General features: G+C 45.1%; 1 long non-coding RNA gene across 1 annotated transcript; it reads right to left on the bottom strand.

Annotated features, from left to right (window-relative positions):
- Positions 1-6713: 6713 nt before the first annotated feature.
- On the bottom strand, positions 6714-13971 carry LOC123413088. Its single transcript, XR_006613674.1, has 3 exons — positions 13892-13971; positions 13742-13813; positions 6714-7129 (listed from the first exon to the last, which is right to left on the bottom strand). It is a non-coding gene; the product is annotated as an uncharacterized LOC123413088 (long non-coding RNA).
- Positions 13972-17414: the final 3443 nt, after the last annotated feature.

Genomic DNA, 17414 nt, shown 5'->3' on the forward strand with positions numbered 1-17414 from the left:
TACCATGGCAATAGATTAATTATTCATATGGTAAAACCCTCCTTTTACCCCGTGGACATCATCCTTTCTCCCCCTCTTGGCTTTCGTTCTGAACCAAGGCACCCCCAGCAGCATCCAATGATGTCCACACTTTATTTACTCCGTCCTAGGCCTGGTTGACACAAGTGGATGAGCGCAAAATGCCAAAGGCATGCCATTTGGGTGCTCTGGAGTGCACTACAGTGCACCAGAGCACTATAGCCACCACCAATCTAGGTCCCCGACCACTTCAGGCCTCTGCATCATGTCCCCTGAGATGGCCACGGCATCCGAGAGATACTTGTCGGTCGGCCCCCTCCTCTCTATCCCTCTACTGGCTTCCCCTTGCACGCGTGCCATCCACCCTGAGAGCTCCAATGAGCTAGCTCACATGACCATGCCTCTACCTCCTTTGGCTCCTCTCTCTCCTTTTCCCTGGTCATGGACCGCGCCCCCATGACCCCTAGCAATGACTGAGCCCTGGTCGTGGACGTCGTCCATGATGAACTCGTAGCCCAACCATATAAGTCAGCCCTAGGCTCCCATCTGCTCTCCCTTGGATCTCTCACCCTCCCATGAACCACCTTATACCACCCGTTTGTCCTCTCGTCCCCTCTTCATTCCCCCACGGCCAGCATTGCCCCCTTGGCCTGCGCTCAAATTCAAGCTCCCCCAAGCCCCTCCTCTGTGTTGAGCAACACCAGAGCGCTTCATGCATCGCCGCAAGCCCCTCACATGCTCCATTTTCCTCTCCCCGGGCTCATGGTGCCATGACAATCAATGCCAATGCAGTTTTTGCCATTGTCGATGTCTCAGTCAACCTTGACCTCCCCACGGCCTAAGACCACCCATACGGATGTGGAGCTCGATCCCGAGAACTCCGGCGGCCAGAGCATCGCCGGAGATGTCGTTTACCGCCAGACTGACGCATGTGCACGCGTCGGCCTTGCCTCCCTACCTCTCCCCTTATTGAGCGGGAGGTTGGGGAAGGACCCGACAGGCGGGCCCCACCATCATTGAACTAGCGGCCGGGCCATGCAATTTAACTGGAGGTGCCACCATCGTCTCCCGCCTCTGTGTAGACGATACGTACTCCGAGGAGTACGTCTTCTATGTCACCAACTTCGTGTGCATGGCTGAGCAACTGCCGGCCCAGTGCGCTATGGTGCTAAGATACGCTCACGGCGTAGCTTAGGCCCATCTTGGTAATTTCCCTTTTCTCTATTTTCTTTTTAGCAGAGAAATGGATTAATTCATAATAAATTTACTTCAACTCCAAATTTGATTGATCACATTCCTAATTGATTCTAAAATCTTGTCCTATCCAAATATGTGCATTGCTCATTTTTTAGCAAACTTTTTTGTTGTTTTCAAATTCAAAATAAAATTTGAACTGTTAAATCCCTCCTTGTAAAAATTCTAGAGCATTCAAATCAAATTCCAATAGAGTGATTCCAATTTCTAGGTGATATAAACATCATGCCCTATTTATCAAGCCACGGTTAACATTTTACCATGCATTAATTCTGATAGATCAAATAAATACATCCATTTCCCATTCATCTCATCTTAGAATAATCATAAGAAAATCTTCCCAACTCCAAATCAAGTGAAACCACTTTCCAAAATCTTCTTAAATCATGCCCAATTTGATGAGTCCATTCACTAATTTTTGTTAAAATATTTTTTGGACTTCTTATAAAATCATTAGTTCCTCCATTTCCACATTTTAAAAATCATTGTTGATCCAACTCAAGTAGAAACACTTCAGGTATTTTTCTTGTGACAAGAGGTGTCCAAGAAAACTAAAACTCATATTTTATGACACTTTTATTTCTCTGCTTGTCGTGTTGTTTATTGTGGTGGTTTTTGATAGTAGTTGATGAAGTAGACGAAGTGCTCGGAGTTGGACCAAAAGTTTGTAAAGACCTCGAAGATTTTTCAGAGCGAGGCAAGTACCCTTTAACCATGTTTAAGAAACCCTTTTTGCATGGCACATGGCACTTTATTTGTTGGATCGAATCATAAATGAAACGATGACCATCGTGGTGGGTTAGCTTTGTTACTTCCTCGTTGATACTTGCATCGTGCATGACCCTACCTTCCTATGAGGGTTGTACGGGTGGGATGTAGTTCGGATGCTATGTAGTTGCTACGCAAATCGGATGGGAATATGCATGGTGTCGGAAAAGAAATGATTTCAAAGACTTATGAAAACCCCGTCGGGTGCCACTAATGCCTGAGGGAGATGGTGATGAGCTAGGTAACCGCTTGAGAAAGAAGTGGTGTACCAAGGCAAGTTTTGTGTGTGTGTTTGGAAACGGATTAGATTTATGGTCTACTGTTCATCCCAAGCATACATGTTCGACTGCACTAATCCTTTTTGGGAAGTGGCCTTGTTGATTACCTTGGTCCATGGTAGCACAAAGCCCACATTACTAATGGAGGGAGAGCCTAGTCACTCTCTTGAAACGGGGTCCTCCTAGGTAGGGCAACCATGGGTTGTTTCACAGAAATGGGCACATCGTTGTTTCCCCTCAGTGATGGTATGATCTGGAGCGAGTCTCGTATGATGTACACCATGAGGACGTGGGCCAACAAGTGGACTCTTTATTTAGGGTTGGCAGGGGAAAGGCATTGTCTGAGTTCTTACCTCAGGTATGTAATATACTCTGAGTCGTGGATGACACGGAAGTTTGTTGAGTCTTGTGGGTAAACCGCACAACCTTTGCATAGTGTAAAACTATTCGAATAGTCGTGTCCACGGTGGTGGACAGTTGGAGGTAATGCTTAAACTATGTCCATATGGTTTCACAGAACTTGGTGTGTGTGTGAGAGAGAAAGATGATACTTGAGCTAAGTCACACGACTTGTCATGATGACTGAACATGAGATGTTCAACCCCTCCTTATATTGATATCTATAACTTGTTCATATGGATATCTCTCACCTGTTGATGCTTGCTTCACAAGTTGAATTGAACGTGTCATTACACTCAAAATTAACTTTCTGCAACATAGATGCTTAGTGCTATATCATGCATTGTTATTACCTCGATCCAAAACATGGGTTGCTTGCGAATACATTCAAAGTAATCATTGGCTTGCCACTGGTTATTTTATTAGCCACGCATGAAAGAACAAGATACGATGGAGAGTACTTGGTTACGTACACGCGAGCTAGGATGCTTACCAGTTCGAATGCCTATAGGGTTAAGGCAGATGGCATGGATCCACGCTAGTGTTTGATATTTCCATTGCGAGTTTATGATGACCTGGTCATAAAAGCCATATTTGAGTAAGATGGTACGTAATGGATGTAATACTCGTGTTATTCAGTTTATGTGTGTTCAATGAGCATTGATCTCTAGGATCACTCTCCACGTACATTCGGTGATCACGCCTTATGAGTCGGGGCCCCCACACTTGTCCCCTACTATGTCACTGCGATAGAGAGAACCGCCAGATTAAACCCACTACAACGCACACCTCCCACTAAAGAAAGATTAATCTAGTTGGCCAAACCAAATTAATAGATCGGAGAGATTTATGAAGCTATAATAATCATGCAAATAAGAATCAAATATATATTTCGGAGAAGACTCAGATCTTTTATCATCAGTAAGCTGAACATAAACCCACAATTCATCATATCCCAACAAACGCACCACATAAAAGAATTACATCAGATAGATAAAAGCGAAGACGCGATGATAATTGTATTGAAGATTGAGAGAGAGAGAGAGAGAGAGAGAGAGAGAGAGAGGTAGCCATATAGGTACTAACTAAGGGCCCATGGGTCTATGGTGAGCTGTTCACACATCACCATGGGAGCAGCAAGGTTGATGTGGAGGCCCTCCATTGTCGATCCCCCTCCGACAGGGCACCGGAACAGGGCTCCACATGGGCACACGACAAGTCAGAGACTTGTAGTAGTGGCAATAGTATTTCGGGAGGCTCCTTCGGATTTTTGGGATATTTAGGAATTTATAAGCCAGAGAGGGACGTCAGGAGGCGCCTGAGGGGGCCACCACATAACAGGGCACGACCACCCCCTCGAATGCCCTATTGTGTGATGGCTCCCTCATCTGTCATCGGGTCTTCTCCGGAAGCTTCCGCATATTCTTTTGGTCCAAAATTTTGAGAAAACGTTTTGTGGCAATTGGACTTTGTTTGGTACTGTAAACCAGAAAAGCCAAAAACATGCAGAAAACAACAACTAGCACTAGGCACTGGTTTAATAGGTTAGTGCTCAAAAAAATATTAATTGGTAAATGAACACATATAAAGTGCCCTAGAATGATAATATTATATCATGAAACAATCAAAATTATAGATACGTTGGAGACGAATCACCCTCCAAGGGAGAAGGGTTCCATTTGGCGTACAATGCATAGGTGATAACCGACATTAACGTAACCCTAGATACCCCGAGTGCCTATATAAATCACGGGGTTTAGTCTGCAGAGGATATCCATACACAACTATACAAACCCCTAGGGTTTAGGCCACAAATGCTCAATCTCTAGGTAGATCAACTCTGTGATCTTACAATATCAATACAACAAGAGAAGGAGGTAGGGTTTTACATCCATCGAGAGGGTATGAACCTGGGTAAAAGTATCTTATTCTTCATCTCCTATTACCATCTACGCGAATTCCCATCTCGGGACCCCTTGCCCGAGGTCTTCCAGTTTTTACACCGACAATGGTTTTTTCATTGAAATCCTGTTGTGTGGTCATAAGGAAGGATGGCTTCCCCGACTAATGATTTGAACCCCTTTGAGGCCTTCATCATCCCAATGACCTTCTTCGGTGGGTCACCCTTGAAGACGGCGAACCCTCAGAACCTCTCCCTTGTAAGGGTGGAAGGATGCGACCAAGAAATTCGCCTTCGGTATCTCGCCCACAAACTTTTCAGCTTATAGTCTCCCCTGGGAAGAATCCTTGGATCTGAACTCCCTATTGAGGGATGGGCATCGGATTAATCGGAACAGGTAGGAGGTCTTGGACCTCGAACCAAAACCTCCACCACCCTCCTGCGACAAACATGGGGTTGCAATGGAGTCTACCTCGGCCAGGTTGGAAAATTTAATCCCACCAACCTCCCACATGGGGTACTTCCCAAATAATTTGGGACCTATCAATTCCTGGCATCTCATCTACATACGGTAGCAAGCCAGGGAGACCGTCCAACAGTTCTGCTCTAGATTTCCATTAGTCAAAAACAAAATAACCAGTACCCAGGACTCCAAATTGCTCACCACCTTCTGCCTTTACTAAGGCGACGCAGGGGTACTTAACACCCTTTCTCGGAGCTAGGTTCAGTTGTTTGACAAATTCCCAGACTTGGTGACAAAATTATGCATCATGGAAAATGCTTGGCTGTCCGAGCAAACCACCACACCTGATGAACGTGTGCACCACGACTCGGCCCAGCAGCACACTGCTTCTAGGCGCCCTACCTTAATCGCACTACCACCAAAGAAGAAGAAAATGGGGGCATCAAGCACCCTCGAAAGACTATTGGACAGTCCATGCAACATACATGCAACAAAATTCAATTGTGTGGGGACCCTGACTCATAATTCGTGATCACATAATGCACCTGTAAATATATCCCAAAGATCAATGCTCACTCGACACACAGAAGCTGGATAACAAGAGTCTTACATCTATACATACTTTCTTACACAAATAAAGACCATCAAGGTCAAGTTTTACATAGATAGGTTCATGAAGTTCAAACACCAAACACAACTAGAAGCGGAAATCTTGAAATAAAGCATGAACCAATGCCATCTGCCTTAACCCTCCATGCATTCTGACTGAGAAGCGTCCTACTTCGCATGTTCTTCACCAAGGTACTCTTCACCATATTCCTCCTCTTCCATGCATGGCCAATTAAATAACTAGTGGCAAGCCAATGGGTACTTTGAATGTACTCCCAAGCAGCCCATTTTTTAGAACAAGGTATAACAATGTCTGATAAAGCACTAAGTAGCTATGTTTCGGAAAGTTAATTTTGAGTGCAATGACATGTTCAATTCAACTTGTAAAGCATGCATCAACAGGTCAGGCATATCCATATGAACAAGTTACAGATATCAATATAAGTAGAGGTTGAACATCTCATGTCCAATCATCATGTCAAGTCATTATACTTAGCTCACGTATCTTCTTTCTCTCACACATACCAAGTTTTGAGAAAAAATGGATGTAGTTTAAGCAGCACCAACCAATTGTCCTTGTCCGTGGACATGGCTATTCGAATAGTTTTACTCTGTAGAGGTTGAGCACTTTAACCACAAGACTAGGCGAACTTTTGTATCATCCACGACTCGCGATACTGTAGGTACCCGAGCTAAGCACCCCGAACAATGCCTTTCCTTTGACAACACTAAACAAAGAGTCCGCTCACTGGTGCCATCCTTCATGATGTACATCACACTTATCATTCATGAGGGCATGCAACGGTGTGCCCGGTGTGTGTGAAAACAGCCCATGGTCCTCCTTTCAGACACGACCCCATATCAAGAGTGACCACGCCACTCCTGCCACTAGTAATGCGGGCTCTCTACCAGCATCATCCAAATTAATCAACAAAGCCCTGCTCCATAAGGGGTATCGTGGTCACACATGTACGCCCGGGAGGGTCGACAAATCTTAAATCTAATCCTTTTTCGAAAGCACGCACACAACTTGCTCTCATACACCACTTCTTTCTCAAGTGGTTACCTAGCCAACACCATCTCCCTCACGCATTAGTGGCACCCAATGGGGCTTTAGAAAACTCTTTGAAACCTTTTCTTCCCAACACCATGCATATTCCCATCCCACTTTTGTAGCATCTACTAGGATCCTATATATCTCCCCCCGCACAACTCTAAGCACAGAGTAGAGTCATGTCAATGCAAGTATTAACGAGGAAAGCATCGGAGGCAACCCACCAAGGTGGTTACCATTTCATCATGACTCCATGCAACAAACTAAGTTATATATGCCATGCCAAAAGGTTTCATAGACATGGGCAAAGGTCTGCTTGTCTGCCTCAACAAAGTCTTTGGGGTCTTCAAATCCTTCTGGTCCAACCTCTTCGTCAACAACACAATCTATCCTTGCAATATAACAAGCAAAAATAAGGCCACGACAAAAATATGGAAAGTATAACACTCATGAAAATGTCAAACCATTTTTGTAAAATACTAGGATGGATACTAGCATTGCAAAAATTATTAGGTTTTGGTTTTGAAGTGTTCAAAGTAGTGAAAAGCTTTTTAACAGAGATAAAAAAAATTAAAAGTGTTTTATTAATAAAAGCAATACACAAAATGTTTTCGAAATAATGCACAAGTGGCATCATTAAATAGCTCGGAATATTACAAGAATTTAGGAGGTGACATTTTTGGATTTCGACCATTATTGCAACTTGTCCAATTTTTGGAAAATGGAAGAAAAAGAAAAAAAAAGGCACCGTGCCACTAGGCCAAACCGGCTGGCCGAGACGGCGCACTCGGCGAAACAAGCCCGGTTATTCCAGGTGAGTGTGTCCGCCTGGGTTTAAACCCGATAGGTGGGGACCAGTCACGAGAGAGAGGGCGGAGTGAGAGAGAGGTGTGATGACAGGAGAGGCCCGCTTGCATCCCTGACCGCGGGACTAGAGAGGGAGGCGAGCTCACCGGCAATGACAGGGGGCACGGCAATGATGAGGGACTGCGTAAATGGACTAGGGGGCAAGCCGCCGTTCGGGTGGTGGTGGAGATGGTCGGAGGGGACATCTGGTTCGCCGACGCCGAGGTCCTGCGGTGGAGGCGATTCAGAAGGTGATCGTCGGGGTCATCTGGAACTACAAAACGAATGGGAGACGGAGGGGAATAGGTCAAGGACTTGTTGTGGTTCCATATCGAGCAAGGAGAGAGGTGGAGGAGGCCTACATTGGTTGGACGATGGCGGACCCAATGCGGCGGACCCGAGCTCGATCTCGACCTCAAAAGCTCATGGGCTCAAATGGAGGGTGCTGGGTGGCGATTAGGTGCACGAGAGACGGACTAGAGGAGAGGAGAGGGCTCGAGGGTAGCTTTTATAGGAGGGGCGTGGTCCACCATAGGATAAGTTCGTTGGTGTTCACTATGGGGGCTTTGGAGGCTGCGAGAGGAGGCCGAAGTGGCTTACCGGCGGTCATGGAGGTGGTCTATGACCATAGGAGGGAAAAGAAGGAACAGGGGAGCACTCTAGCGGACGGGCGTGCGAGGCCATGGGTTGGATGAGTGGGGTGGCGCTCGGCATGCATGGGAGGAGGAGAGGGAGAAAGGTGATGAAAATGAGGTGTGTCCCGGATGCCAACGAGGCCTCGACGAACATGCTCCTGCATCCCAAGGATGTCGGGTGGCTTGGGATGGGGGCGGCTATAGTGCGGGTTCGCACTGTAGCACGATCCAGAGCTCGCGTATTGCATGTCATGGCATGCTGCACACGCTCTGGGCATGCCCCACTTTGTCCCTTAGCCGCTTAGGGTACTTGGAGATGTCGTGGAAGTCTTGGAAGGTAAGGCTTTGGGTGAAAAGTTGAAAATAAGGGTGGAGAATCTTCTACCTAGCTGGTCCAGGGGGTAAAAAATTAGTTTTAACCCCCAATCATTAACCTGAGGCCATCAGTTTCTTACTAGGGTAGAAAAGTGATGATAGTAAGTGCGGTAAAAAGATGGGGTCAGGGAGAAGAGTGAAAGGGCTCAAAACGACAGTTTTTCCATCTCACCAGAAGGTGTTTAATGCTGTTTTGGGCAAGATAAATTCTCCCACTTGCTATGATATTGAGCAGGGTCACATGGTAGGTAGAAATGAGAGTGATCATAAGGTTTGAGCCCATTTTAAGAAAGTTTCCACTGTAAACATAGTAAACCCTACAAATCAAGAGAAATGGGTTTCTATAGATCTAGTCATCCAAAACTATTCTCCTTAACGTACCACTTGGTGTGGTGGCATTATTCGGCAATTAGAGAATGCCCACGAAGTTTGGGGAAAAGAAGGAATTTGACAATGTAAATTCGCACAAGTTTGGATCTGGACAGAGAGGGTTTTGGGATATTTTGGTAAACCAAAATGATTGGGGTTGAGATAAAAATTGGCAAAAACATCACATATAGCACATGTGACATGCTAGTATTTTACTGGATTTATTTGAGAACATTTCTTATAGAAACATTTCAAATACTTGAAATAACCAAAAAGGCATCTCAAGGGTTTTGTCCAATATTTTTAACATGACCATGTGTTAAAACTCTTATATATGTAAAATATATGACCATTGAGTTCCCCTAAAATTTCTCAAATATTCTGGAAGCATAAATATTTTTTCGCTATGAAAGACCAATTATGGCCTCGGAAAAAGGTATTTAAATAAAACACAAAAATAACATTTAAAATAATAATTTTGTGGTTTTGGGAAGTATTTTTGATAATAGGATCCAAATAAAATTCTTGGGGTAAAGCATCCTCCCTAATTTGAGGCTTGTAGTACAAACCTCAATTCATGTGTTTTTGAAATCTTAAATTAAATAAATGTTTGTTGGTAAAAATAATATTTTGTAAAATAGTTTTAGTCCTATACACATGGTATGGTCGTTGGGCAAAGATTTGGATCAAGGAGAAGAGTATTGAGAGCACGAGGATTTTTGTGAATTAAAACACAAACAAGCACTCAAGCAAACAGCAACCGATTCAAGAATCACAAGCACAATTCAAGTTTTAAATGGGTCCAAAATTTTAAACTCATAAACATAACAAAGTGGTACAAACACAGTGTGTGATAGACTTACCCCCTTACAAGAATCTCATCCCCGAGATTCCTGAGCTAGGTGCTAAAGAGATAAGGGAACTCGGATCTAAGGTAGTCTTCACGCTCCCACGTTGCTTCTGCTTTAGTGTGGTTGCTCCACTAGACCTTGAAGTACTTCATGGTGTAGCTTCATCCAATATGTTAACTGGTCTCTCACGTTAAATCGGGTCAGGCTTAAGGTCGATGGCTTGATGGTTGATGTCCTTGTAGAGATCGAGGTGGTTGGAAACTTCGAGGCAGTTCCGGAGTCGTGATATGTTGAAAATGTTGTGCACATCAGATAGCTTGGAAGCTAGCTCTAGCTGGTAGCCAACTTCTCCTCATCTTGCGGTGATCATGAAGGGGTCGATATATCTTGGTGCAATCTTTCCCTTGATGTGGAAATGCCTAGTTCCCTTAAGAGGCGTGACTCGGAGATATACATGGTCTCCGTTGATGAAGCACACTTCTCGGCGGTGGGAATCGGCTGAGCTCTTCTGTCTTAATTTGCCAGTACCTAGGCGTTCTCTAACGAGTTCAACTTGCTCTTCTACATCATGGAGGATAACTGCTCCAAAGACTAGTGCTTCTCCTGTTTTCCGACCAGTTGAGGGGAGTGTGACACTTGCGTTCGTACAACACCTCAAAAGGTGTCATCTGAAGATTGGACAGATAGTTTTTGTTGTAGGAGAACTTGGCGAAGTGTAAGCAATCCTCCCATTTGGCTCCATATGCCAAAACGCAAGCACGAAGCACATCTGATTTACTCATTCCGTCTATCCTCCGGTCTGAGGGTGAAACGTGGTGGTGAAGGATAGCTTGGTTCCATGGCTTCTTGAAACTTCTTCCAGAACCTCGAGGTAAACTAGGTACCTCGATCCAACACAATCTCCTTAGGAACTCCATGAAGTCTCACGATATGGCTGATGTAGAGACTGGCTATCTCTCTTCCATCATAGGTGGTCTTGACAGGAATGAACTCGGATACCTTGTCAGGTGATCGACAATGACCCAAATGGAATCATGTCCCTTGGTTGATTTGGGCAATCTGGTGATGAAGTCCATCCCGACCTTGTCCCACTTCCATTCAAGCACTTCGAGAGGTTGTAACAATGCAGTGGGTCGTTGATGTTCATCTTTGACTCTCTAGCATATGTCACACTTAGCGACAAAAGTGGGTATTTCTCTCTTCATGCCATGCCACCAGAATCTTGACTTGAGGTCTTGGTACATCTTGGTTCGTCCGGGGTGGATGGAGTACAGAGAGTGATGGGCTTCTTACAAGATCAACATCTTGAGCTCAACTTTGTTGGGTACGCATATGCGATTCCCAAACCACACGACTCCTTGTCCATCCACTGAGAATTCTAGGGCCTTGCCTTTCTTGATCTTCCTCTGATGCATTCAATGCTCTCGTGACCCTTCTGAGCTTCCGTAATATCATCCATCAAGGTGGGATTTGATTCGAGGTTGGCCAAAAATCCTTGTGCAATTAATTCCAACCCAGAGCTTCAAAGCTCTACATACAAGGAGGGTAGCCTTTCCTTAATCATAGCATTCAAGGAACAAGCCTTTCTGCTCAAGGCATGTGCTACCACATTGGCCATTCTAGGGTGGTATTGGACACTGAGGTCGTGGACTTTGATCAACTCCAACTATCTTCGTTGCCTCATGTTCACCTCCTTTTGAGTGAAAATATACTTCAAACTCCCATGGCCTGTGTATATCTTACATCGCTTTCCCAGAAGGTAATGTCACCATGTCTTTAAGGTATTAGCCACAACTGCCAACTCAAGATCATGAGTGGCGTAGTTCTCTTCGTGAGGATGTAGCTCTCTGGATATATATGCTATGACTCTGCCTTCTTGCATCAGACCACCACCAATCTCGATTTTTGATGCATCACAATATATGGCAAACTCTTTGAATATCGGGGGTGGCAAAAATTGGGGTTGTCCTCAATCCCTTCTTGAGCTCGTGGGAGCTTTATTCACACTTCAGCGTCCATTCGAACTTCTTGTCCTTCTTCAAGAGGTGAGTCATAGGTCTAGCAACGCTCGAGTATCCTTCAACGAACTTGCGGTAATATCCCGCGAGTCCGAGGAAGATTCCGACTTCCTTCACGTTGCTTGGGGATTGACATTCACTCATGGCTTCAATCTTGATAATATCCACTGACAACCCTTGTGTCGCCAACACATGTCCCAAGAAGCCAACTTCATGCAACCAGAATTCGCACTTACTTAATTTGGCATCAAGTTGGTGCTCACGAAGCTTATGTAGGACCATCGTCAAGTGTTGCCCATGTACTTCTCCACACTTAGAGAAGATAAGTATGTCATTAATGAAGACAATGAAAAACTTGTCCATGTACTCCATGAAAACTTTGTTCATGACATACATGGAGTAAGCGGGGGCATTGGTTAACCCAAATGACATGAACGCGTACTCATACATGCCATACTGGGTCACAAATGTCGTCTTCGCAATGTGTTAAGGTCTGATCTTCAATTGGTAGTATCCAGACCTGAGATGGATCTTGGACAACACCTTGGCACCATTCATCTGATCGAACATGTCTTCAATCTTGGGAAGTGTGTACTTGTTCTTTACCGTGACCTCTTGAGATAACGGTAGTTGACACAAAGTCGGATAGTTCTGCCCCTCTTTGACACAAATAGAACAGGTGATCCGCAAGGAGAGGCACTAGGCCGGATAAATCCTTTTCTGAGCTGCTCGGCTAGTTGCTTCTTCAATTCATCCAACTCTTTGGATCCCATTATATAGGGTTGTTATAGATGGGTCCTGCTCCGGGCATTAGCTCAGTGATGAATTGAAACCTTTGGGCCATACTTATGTCATGGCTGACATCTGGTCTTGTGCGCATCATCGCATACATAATAGAGCCTATGGCTGAAGCATAGGGGATGACACTCATATTCTCTCTATCCTCTGTAGTTGATGGGCATTGAGTTTTACTAAACTTCACACCTTGTAGGATAGGCAAGAACCCCTTCTTGGACTGGTCCATTTTAAACTTCTTCAAAACCTTATCAAGGTATGTGCTTTGTGAAAGTCCAATTAAGCGTCTTGATCTATCTCTATAGATCTTTATGCCTAATATGTAAGCAGCTTCTTCGAGGTCTTTCATTGAAAATGATGCTTTGAAAATATTACTCCCTCCGTCCCAAAATAACTGTCTCAACTTTGTACTAGCTCTAGTACAAAATTGTACTAAGCTTAAGACACTTATTTTGGGATGGAGGGAGTATGTTCCAAACGTATTTTGGTGCTCAATTTTGTTTTTTCTATCCATGACTTCCATCAATATGATTTCGTAATGAAATTTTGCATGTACAACAAATACTTTTGAAGTATACCACAAAACTTTCCAAAATATCTTGATTTTTTTCTATCTTTTAATTGTATTGTTTACACAAGGAATTTTTGAGTTCAATCAAGACGTCTCTTTTTATCAGGTATGCTCACTAAAACCGGTATAATTGAATTGTATTGTTGTGCGGATTTGGACATGCAGGTTAAATACTTGTATATTTGGCATAGATGTTGATACAGAGAAGCGGTATAATTGAATATCCAAACAGTTTGTGTGCCCGACTGTTTAAGGCAAAAATACTTTCCCAATGGAAATCTTGTTGATACAATGTTCACTTCCAACCCATCCCCCACATGGCAATCTATCTCCCATGGCGTGGTCCTTCTAAAGAAGGGGATTGTTTGGAGAATAGGCAATGGTCAAAAGGTCTGAATATGGCATTGTAGGTGGATCACAAGGGAGCCAACATGAGGACTAATCACTCGAAAAGGAAGATGCAGAGTCAAATGAGTATCTGACATAATTGATATTCTTGGTAGTTGGGACATGGTGAAGATCAGGCAACACTTCTTACCAGTGGATGTAGTTGAGATTCAGAAGCTAAGACCCGCTCCTCGTGTGGGGAAGGATTTCATAGCATGGACACCTGCGAGGAATGGTATGTTTACTGCAGTGCATATAAGTTGTCCAGTGACGAGCAAAATAATGCTAAGGCAATATCTACCAGTAGTAGTCCTGACGGGAGCAGGGAGGGCTGGAAGGAAATTTGGCACTGTAATGTTCCCCCAATGGTTTATTCTTTTGCATGGCACCTGGCCACGGACTCTCTAGCGACGTTGGAAAGCAAAGCTAAGAGAAATTTGGAATTATCCTCAATCTGCCCAATATGTGGTCGTGAAGAGGAGGACTCATTCCATGTTTCTTCGCCTGCAACCATGTCGTTTAGCTCTAGGAGTCCATATCAGTCCAGTGTGTTTTGCCCAAGCGAACAAGTATTCTGAACACTGTTTTGGATTGGCTATTTGACGCCCTGGCTGGTACTGATGAGAAGACTCGCATGTGTTTACTGATGGTTTTTTGGAGGATATGGTGTTGGCTTTTAATCCATAGATCAAAAAACGAGAACAGCAGCACACATACGTACGTGAAAATCTAGCAAGCTAGCAAGCACGTAGTTGGATGGATATCCAGCCACGTACGTGTGTGTGCAGCCGGATCGTTTCTTCGACCGGCTACGATCGACACGACACGATTTTGGCGGAACGAATACGAAGGCACGAATCGATGTATGGCCACAGGCTCGTGTCAAGCCTGTCAAACGTTGTATTGCTTTTCATTTTTCTGGTGTTACAAGCAACACCCCTAGGGTGCCTTTTATACACATACAAGGGACTATGGAAATAGACTAGGACTAGGTATCCTAATACTAGTAGGACTCGGTTTGGCTTTCTTTCTAATCCTGCAGGAGCAACATGATTAACTTCTACATTCACCTCCTTAATCTTGTTGCTTGACTTCACTTCTCGCATTCCGACTTTCTTCCTCATCTCGATGAACTTCTGTCGACCGAGGGACTTGGTGAAAATATCGGCAAGTTGGTCTTTCGTGTTCACATGTTGAACCTCGATCAACCCTTCTTCAATGCACTCCCGGATATGGTGGAACCGGGTATCTATGTGCTTGCTCCTTTCGTGATGAACCCGATTTTTGCACAACGAGATTGCAGCTTAGTTATCAATCTTCAGTAACACCTTCTGCACCTCCCGCTTTGCAAGAATAGCTAGCAGTCTTCTCAGCCACACTGCTTGACAAGCCAGCGTGCTTGCCGCTATGTATTCTGCCTCGCATGAAGACAGTGCCACCACCTTCTGCTTCTGAGAATTCCAGCTAATCGGATTCGGATCAATGTAGAAAACCATGCCCGTTGTGCTCTTTCGGTCATCAACATCACCTGCCATCTCACTATCTGAATATCCACAAAGGACCAATCCTTCCTTTCCCTTTCTGTACGTGCAGCCAAGATTAATTGTGCCTTTCACATAGCGAAGGATTTATTGACCGCGCTCATGTGTTCGGTTGTTGGATTCTCCATGAAACAACTCACGATCCCGACTGAATAAGCCAAGTCAGGTCGGGTATGCACCAAATATCTTAGGCTGCCCACAACGCTTCGATACATTGTGGTGTCCACTGGCGGGTTTGAGCTACGCTTGCTCAACTTGTGACGTTGGTCAATTAGAACTTGTGTCTCGTAGCAATCTAACATGCCACACTTGTCCAGTAACTTGACCGCGTAGGCTGATTGACATAGCGAAATCTCTCCGGAGCTTTGCTTCACTTCGATACCCAAGTAATAGCTGAGTAACCCCAAATCACTCATGCTAAACTTGTTCTTCATTTGCACCTTGAGATGTTCAATTTCTTGTACGCTATCTTCGGTGATAATCAGATCGTCGACATAAACTCCAACTAGCAGGTTTGAGCCTTTGGAGTTCTTTGTATAGACTGCGTGCTCGAGGGGACATCTTTTGAACCCGTGCAAGACCAAACTTCGGTCTAACTTTGAGTTCCAAGCTCTTGGCGCTTGCTTCAACCCGTCAAGTGCCTTCTTGAGCTTGTAAACTTTCCCTTCTTCGCCTTTCTTCTCGTAGCCGAGGGGTTGTTCTATGTACACTTCTTCTGTGAGATCGCCGTTGAGGAAAGTGCATTTAACATCCATATGATGAACCTTCCAATCCTCTTGTGCTTCCAAAGCTAGGAGCACTTTCACTGTCTCAAGTCGAGCAACTGGTGCAAACACCTCATCATAGTCAACTCCTTGACATTGTACGTAGCCCTTTGCAATGAGTCTTGCCTTGTACTTCGCAATGGTACCCTCCGTATCCTTCTTTAACTTGTAAACCCACTTCAAACCAATCGCCTTTTGGTTCGGAGGTCGGGTTACCAAAGTCCACGTGCCATTGCTCTCAATTTCCTTCATCTCCTCATCCATGGCGTGCGTCCAGCTAGGACTTTTGCTCGCCTCTACGAAGTTCGCTGGCTCCTCAACTCCGAACAGACATAGTCCGGAGTACTCGAGCGTAACTGGCTTTGTGTACTTATAGACTTTCTTGAGGGTCTTGTAGCGACGAGGACCTGAGGAGTCTGTTATGGCTAGAAAAGGAGGCGACACAAATTGTGTTGCTGTTGATGCACTTGAGGAAGATGGTTGAGACCCGGGCGTGTCATCGACATCCGCATCGTGGGCGTAGTCGTCGTGACCGTGACCATCATCTTGATAGTCGTCATCACTATGCGCCTCGTTGTCGATGTTGTCATCGAGATCTTCGCCTGTGTCGTGCGCGGCGTTGTCGCTATCTCCTTGCAACCTATGCGCGTCGTCGTCGGTGTTGGCACCATGATGATCACTACCATTGTGGTCAACTTGGTTGGGCGTCTTGCCAACCACCCGGACATCCTCCCAGCATCATCAGTTGGAAATTTAACCGTGAATATGTTACCGTTTGGAGCATCGTCGGGTGCAGCGCTCCAATTCCATGCTTGGTTTTTTTCAAACACGACGTCGCGTGAAATCCGTAGACGCTTGGTTTGTGGATCGTAGAAGCGGTATGCCTTGGTGCCGGAACTCCTCTCGTATCCGATGAACACCATCTTGGTATTACGATCGGCAAGCTCTGAGAGGTGTGGCTCCGTCGTCTTCACATGTGCCACGCACCCGAACGTCCGTAGATGAGACACATTCGGCTTACGTCCGTAAATTGCTTCATACAAAGTCTTGTTGATCACCGCCTTCGTTGGAGCCCGATTGAGAAGATAGACCGCCATCGAGACAGCTTCTCCCCAAAAAGTCCCCGACAGGTTCTTGCTCTTGAGTAAACTCCTTGCCATGTCAATGACGGTTCGATTGCGCCTTTCAACGGCCCCGTTCTGCTGCCGCCTGTAAGGTGCCGTGAGGAACCTTTTTATGCCAATCTTCTCGCAGTAATCGTTGAATTTGTTCGACGTAAACTCTCCGTCGCGATCTGTCCGTAGAGCGCGAACCTTCAACTTGTGTTCCATCTCTGTTGCAGCCTTCAGCTTCTTGAACGCTTCAAACGCCTCATATTTAGATCGTAGGAGAACGACCCACATATATCTCGAGTAGTGTCTACCACAGGGAAGAAATACTTCTTTCCCGCGTGAGTTGCCGGGGTGATAGGGCCACATAGATCGCCATGGAGGAGCTCGAGTGCATTACTTGCACGATA

The sequence above is a fragment of the Hordeum vulgare genome, chromosome 7H (assembly GCF_904849725.1).
Source record: "Hordeum vulgare subsp. vulgare chromosome 7H, MorexV3_pseudomolecules_assembly, whole genome shotgun sequence".
NCBI classification, from domain to species: domain Eukaryota; kingdom Viridiplantae; phylum Streptophyta; class Magnoliopsida; order Poales; family Poaceae; genus Hordeum; species Hordeum vulgare.